This window comes from Cottoperca gobio, chromosome 19, assembly GCF_900634415.1.
Source record: "Cottoperca gobio chromosome 19, fCotGob3.1, whole genome shotgun sequence".
Lineage (NCBI taxonomy): Eukaryota > Metazoa > Chordata > Actinopteri > Perciformes > Bovichtidae > Cottoperca > Cottoperca gobio.
The window spans coordinates 13,591,317-13,598,816 of NC_041373.1; the positions used below are offsets into that span (position 1 = coordinate 13,591,317).

General features: G+C 41.0%; 1 protein-coding gene across 1 annotated transcript in view; it reads left to right on the forward strand.

The window, feature by feature from the left end:
* Window positions 1–7,500, forward strand: part of plce1 (phospholipase C, epsilon 1) — a 75,512-nt gene that overhangs the window by 21,893 nt on the left and 46,119 nt on the right.

Here is a 7,500-nt window from a genome sequence, read left to right on the forward strand (position 1 = left end):
CTTTATCAGTTTTTGTTTGGAAAGTAAAAAGAGATACAAAATAAAACCCAAACCATAATCTAACTTCTGTCGTCTTCTAATGTTTTACTTTTAATCATCAGTGCTTATATGCATATCCACTAGAGGGCAGCACACCTTTTGTAATGAACAGGGCATGTATTGTGTTGTAGTATACGCTCTGCTTTGTAATAAGCCGCTCCAAGGTGTGAAGAGAAAGATCGGAGGGTTGTAAAAGTGCGCACAGTGACGGAACAAGAACACAACGCATCATACAGTATCATTGTCTTAATTCATATTGATCAGGGAATTTGTCCTAACAGAAATTACTTTAATACGTGGCGTATAATACATGAATCTGACCTCTCATTACTGGCTCAGGAGGCCTGCTCTCATTAGCCGAGTATTGATCAAAGAAATGCAAAGCAAAGACTGAAGGCAGGCCAGCTGTTAGCTTTGTTCTGAACACCACTTTGATGTCAACTGGGCATGAAACGGATACATTTTCCCACTTGATTAGGCAGATTCAATAAGACATACTGTATTCATTTAGACCTGTGACTGTTGTGATCATGTGTGTGTGTGTGTGTGTCTATGTGTGTCAGGTTACACAGCAAGGGAAGATGTCTTGTATGATAAATGGTGCTATGACTATTACCCATTCTATACAAGGTGAGGTGATTCATAGTTTGCAGTGACCAGTGTCGTGTTGACATATAATCTAGATATTATATAGAGTTTGTTGCAATATTCGGCAAGTGCTTGGGGCTACCGTTGAGTGAGCTGGCTTTAACAGAAAAGCTGCAACAGTGGTCTTTAATTGGAGGTTGGCATAGAAACACTCAGCAGAACAAAGCTAATAACGAGGATCAAGTGGCCGTACCTCAGTCTCTATTGGTTTAATGGCCCAAAGCGTCACCTGTCCCTAAGAAAAGCCAAGCTTCTACGTGGCTTGTTTAACCGCTATGACACCTTAAAGGCGATTTGGGTCCAGTGAGACTTAATCAGGTTTCACAGAGGAAGGGGGCGACATGGAGGGTCCGGTTTCACTTAACTATCGCCGTGTTTTAGTTTTTTTAGCCTGCAAATAACATACAAAGCATTGTAACAACATAATATGACATATGCATAGAAGATATTAATACCAGTGGTTCTTATTGCGGCACGTGTTAAATGGTACAGTTAAGTCTAAGTTAAACACTAGCGATTAATCACTCTGGTGCGCCGTCTTGAAGACCGCCCCAAAGCGATCTCCGAGGAGCGGTGAGCGAGGATACACGAGAGCAGCCTTCAAGGAAGTCTTTTACCAGCCGACACGCCCCCTTACTGGATATCAGTTATTGATTGGACGCTGCAGCTGATCGGGCTGATCTGTTACATCTCAACATCACTGGAGTTTCATACTGTGTGTCTGTGTGTGTGTGTCTGTCTGTCTGTCTGTCTGTCTGTCTGTCTGTCTGTCTGTCTGTCTGTCTGTCTGTCTGTCTGTCTGTCTGTCTACATGTTTATTTATCGTCATCTCTATTCAGGCTCATCACTCCTGAGCATCAGGTTTGATATGAACTGCGTATTTTCTCTGAAACATTAACCCTAATAAAAAAGGCCAAGTGTTCAAAAGAGCACTATAATCACATTCTGGGTTAATAAATAATGAGTCCACAATCACAATATCAATACATAATGCATAAATAATAAGCGTAAATGCATTCTGCCCGTAGAAAAGGTCCTTGTGCCTCTTAGCAGGACACAGAGATCTGTATAAAGACAGAATGCAGGTTGTTATTCACGTGTAGGTGTTTGTTAGACAGGTACCAGGCTGCTGCTGCTGGCAGTGATAACTGTGTTCCCTTTTAGTAACACAAGCACATGTGTGCAGACACAAACTCCGTCAAAAGTCTCTACAGCTGTGATCGCCGACATCAGAAACGGATGTCTCTTCATGTGACGCTCCACGTCTCATTTCTCTAAAACCACATTTCCTCGCTTCCTCTCTCCTCGCATTGGCACTATCTCTTGATATAAACATTGCTTCGCCTTTTTAGCAAAAGGACCTCTTCCTTACTGCGATTGACTAAACACAATTACAATGGATTGTCTTTTGGTGGACGTATGGATTAGGTGACTGATGTTGGCTGTGAAAAGGCGGTTTTAATGGTCGATTTCCAGGTTCCGTGTAATAGGTCCTAATCAAAACACCGAGGCCTTATGTCAGACACTGTTTACACATTGAGCAGGATCCGTTGAAATCTTGTGCCTCCTCCGTTTTTGTGTGTTAAGAGTGTGCTAACTGATAAAAATCTCCCCTGTTGCTGCTGGGTTGCCTCATAACCTAATATGGGGGTACCCTTAGCGATAGGCAGAGATCTCTGAGTGTCTTTCTCTCCCTCCTCTCCTTCTTCCCCTCTCCGTCTCCTGCGGATCCTCAAAAAGTCTTAAAAGGCATTGGATTTATTCACAGAAAGAAATATGGCCTTAATTGGTATTAAAGTGTCTTTCAAAAGTCTTAAAACGGCGAAGACATGGGGGAAGTAGGATTTAATGAATCTCACAAATAATTGGTAACATCTATTCATTTAGAAATAATTGATCAAATGCCTCTCGCATTACCGTCACGCAGACCTGGACAGCGGCAGAAATTCTGCCATAAAATTGGTTTTGAAATTTCATTACGATGAAAAAAAAATGTAGTTGCATCAAACTGTAGGAACCCTGCATCTCTATCTCTCCTCCTTAGGCTTGCTCTACTGATGTAGGGATCTCTCTCTCTCTCTCTCTCTCTCTCTCTCTCTCTCTCTCTCTCCCTCTCTCTCTCTCGTACTCTCTCTTTCGCTCAAGCCTCCTCTCTCACTTTTAAGTTTACACAGACGAAGAGGGATTGGAGCTTGGTGTTTTTCTTTCTTATCCATGTATCAGCTTGTTTCTGTGCTACAGTAAGTAAACTGTTTACTACAAGATCTTGCCGTACTTTCACTCAGAAAAAAAAATCTTTTCATTCATTGTGTTTCGTGGCTGTAAGGAACTACATTTTAAGATTTACAAAATCCGTCTGATCTGTGTTACAGCAACAGGAATTCAGTTCATTAAGCTAAAAGTGTTGTTAAAGGTTGAGCACAGGGAAAGTACTTGGTAGTGCACTGCTATCAAAATGCGTATCATTTGATCTGCTATAGGATAACTTGAGAATATGTGTACGAACGTGTGAAGAAAGCAAGTTAAGTTATGCAGAAAGAGGACTTTTTGACCCAGATCTGGTGTCTTGTCGGGTCATAATTAATCACAGCAAATAAAGTAGAATTACTCGAAGAAGGTAGGTGAAGTCATCGAGTAGCTGAGATGTTTAATACAGCAGTAGGTTAAACTAAGATTAGTAGCATTAATATGTAGCATACACATCATACAATCATGCAGTACACGTCTTTTAGACGGTATTTTGTCTGCATGCAGAGACAGGATTGGTTTTTATGTGTAGAACTTCATGAACTGACAAAACATTCATCAGGCTTATCTCTGGCTGTCTGACCAGGACTGTGCGCCGTTCTGCAGGAGAGTGTAGCGGCTCGCTGTAGTATGACATCATGAGAACTGTAAGTGGGGGAGTAGCGGTGCGGAGGGGTCCCACTGGGTGCTCTGGGTAATGGTTTCCAGGTTGTTTTGGCCCTCAAGATGACCCCAATTTTTTTCTCTCTCTCTCCCAGACTCTCTCCCAGACTCTTCTTGTCATATTTCTTCGTCTGTTATACTTCCTCTGCTATCCACCGGCTTCTCCGTTCTGTTACTTTCTCCTTCTGAAACCTTTTTATATTTATATTTAGTCTTATTTCCATCAGTCCCAGCAGTTATGACAACATATTTCTCACCAGCTGAGATTTCAGAGACTCTTTCTTGTTCTGTTAACCACAATAGAGTCATTAGTGCGTCGGCTAGACCGGCTTATATTATACTACCAACAGTCTTTTTACATATCTGTCATATGGGACGCTTTGCAATACATGTTGCCATTTATTTTTTTACATAGCAGCTCTAAGACAGGGCACTTGCTGAATGCCTGTTGCAACATGTTATTGTAACTAAAACGATGAACTTAAGACCATGGGCTCGACTCTGTGACTCTTTTTTTGTTGTAATAATATACCAGTAACAAATAGTAATAATGATACCTAACATCTATCTCGTATTAATATCTCCTCAGAAGTGTTCCGCATAGCACACGGTAACATTATCTGCTGAAATGTTGTGTGACGAAGCACGACTTGTCATTCCCGTTCCTCTCCCTATTAAATCTGTATAAATTAGATTAGTTAGTCCTTTCCTGTAAATGTGTCTTTTCTTCTGTTGCTCTCCTTGTTCTACGCACTGGCTCTAAAACAGGCCGATGACCAGCAAATGCAGCCACCGTCTTTGCAATGCTGCTCATCGCTGCAGTATGTCGTGTGTTCAAGGTTAACGTCTGCATTTTTTTTGCCCATCGCTCGTTTTTTTTTTTCAATGCTCTCGACTTCTGTGTGACGCCCGCGCACACACGCAGTTCCACACAATGATGCCCTGAGCTTGTTAAAGGTGCGAGGCAGTGCTCAGGAGGCGGGCCCAGCCTCCTGGATCTTTGTTGAAACGGCTCCTTGAGAAATTCAACAGGGAATTATGATTCAAGTCAGCCTTGGCCTCCCTCTCCATCTCCTCTGCTCTGCTCCTCTGTGTTTTTCTCTCTTCACCTCCTTGTTGTCAGTCCTGCTGCACTGTCCTTTTTTCATATGCTTTCTCCTCCTCTCGCTCATGCTTTATTTTTCATATCCTCTTCCACTCTATTTTTTTTGCATTTGTTTCCTGTTTTGACAAACCTCCCTAAAACCTTGTCAATTCTCTCTTTCAGTCATAAGTGGTATTATGAGCCAAAATGAATAATGCAAATCAATTGAAGATTTAAAATAAAGATTTAAATGTGTGTTAATTAAGTATGTATACCCTTTGAGATCTGCTCTTTTGAATACGGTATAATTTATATTCCATTTTCTAATTGTATTATTTAGCCCATTCTTTTCATGTAATGGCAAAAAGCTAATTCTTCAGTCTTCCTGCGAGTGGGAATCCCGGGGAAAAGCCTTTCCTAAAAGCCTTTTGGGGGTTCCCAAACTCCCACACGCTTAAAACGCCCACATTATATTTACAGCGCTGTAATGCATGAGTCTAACCCCTAGATATGTCAGCATTACACCAGCCACCCACTGAGCCACAGAGGACCTGATCTATGGCGTGAGTCACACAAGAGGGGTTTTCTTTTCAACAAACAAACTCCCCCTGCTTTTTGTGTGATAACTAAAGCCATCTTCTAATCACTATATTGAGACGCGATATTTCTTAACGATGAAATGTGTGTCCAAAATACCATTTTAAATGAAACATACTGTCGTGCTGCAGAGATGTTCTGGTCCAAACGTCATGTTCTACAGATTTAAGAAAGCATTTTGATCACTTGAATGTTTTTTAAATAACAATTGAATAATGATGCAATATCGCAAATTATCATCAAAATAATCATAATTAGATTATTATTATTTTTTATCACACTTCTTTGCCTTCATTCAGTCATTTAGCTTTCAGTCCAGCACTTTTTATTGTTTTTTAATTTATAATAATAATAATAATTTACTTTACTTTAATTATTTACATAAATATAAGGTTTAGCTTATCGATGAGTGTTTATGTGTATGCTTTGTGTTCATATCTAAACGTGAATTAGCTGCTTAATGGTTTGTGCGAATGCATTGCTGCCAAACCTCACAAATCTTCTCATCTGCTTGATTTTAGAATTTCTCATTTAATAACTTCAATTTTAGTTGAAGGGAGAGTTGTTCGAGTGTGTCTGTTAGTATTTGATCCCGTAGTGTGCACTCTTCTGTCTTATTAAAAGCAGATACTCAGACATTAGGCTCCTCTAGTATAAGCAGCACTGACTCAAACGGACCACCTACACACACACACACACACACACACACACACACACACACAATATTTTCACATGTACATAAATACACAGATAAAGCAGGAAATACACATTTATACACAGCACATGCACGTAGACGCGTACAAAAACGACATAGAATCTGTGTCTCTGTACACATGACTGCGCCTACGAGCTCGTACACACAACTGAGCACTCAGTCAGCGGTGAGACAGTCCAGGCTCAGTCAGCGGGAAAGCAAACATTACCTTGTGGAGACAGAAACGGCAGAAAAGGTCAGAGAAGAACAGGACAGTGCAGAGAGAGGGTTGTCTGTTTCCTTGTTATGCAAACCAGGATTAGGAGTCGCTGGGATAAATAGTGGCGGCGTCCTTAGTGTAGAACAAAAGACGCACGTAGAACATTTCACATGTTCAACCTGAGAGGTGGGTTAGATATGTCTGCTTGGCATGTTTGGGTGTGCTTGGTTTATGGCTTCTGCTTTGGTTTGTTCTGTCTGGGTGCTGAGATACCAGAGCTGCTGAACATACCTGGCTTCTCACCGAGTTTTCAAACAGACTAAGGTGCAGTCAATTTTTAAGCGCTCTCGACCTCGTTGGGTGGGCAAGGGTGCACGTTTCCCCTCGGCTCCAACACGCAGGCCAAGTGGTGTGAAGGATTTTAGAGACTATGGGGCTTTCTCAGACCTAAATCTTCCACTGATTTACAGTATTTCACGAATGACGAAGATTCTTTTTAGTATTTGTTTCAGTTCGTATTGCTCTGCCAAAGTATTTTTAGCTACACAGAAACTTTTGAGTTGTCAAGTTGCCACATTAAAATGGCTGAATTAAACTATTTTAAGGCTAAATTGTTATATTTAAAAGTATATGCACATCTATAAATAATAACCTGTCTATGTTGTTCCCTTTTCTCCCTTATGTTCCATGTTTCTTATCTCTGTGTACATTTCAATAAAGCAGAAAGGTGATTACATAAAGAGTAAATGTCAGCCTTATGCTGGGTGTTATTTGTAGAGGAATTGATTACATTTGACTTTAAAAGAGCATTCCTCACCTCCAAGTGGCCTTCCTCTCCCCTTTGGCTGCTAATCTTTAATACAGAAGATAGTGTAAATTGGAGAGACATTTCATGGGATTAGAAAATGGGGAAATGATGCCACATCCTGCAGCTTTTTCATGCTGTTCAGAACCCCATTGTACATGCTCTGTTGCACCAATCTAAAGGTGACTTTAGCTTCATTGGTCATAAAATGAGGTACATGTCTACAAGGAGTTCTGTTCTCAAGTCAAAACACTTGAATCATTTTCCTTCTCGCGAAAAAAGGTCCCCCCCAAGTGCTGATAAATGCACCTTTTTTAAGACAAATACACGGACAATTGGCAAACATCCAGTTGCTTAGTGAAGAGTTAAGGCTGAGTTCTCTCCCAGTGACCTGAGCTCTGAGTCCACAGACCAGAATAACAGAGCTCTTTTAACTCTGACCCCCAGCTGACCTCAGCTGACCTCAACCCTCCACGCTTCTAAAAGTAGAATTCAAGTCCAAC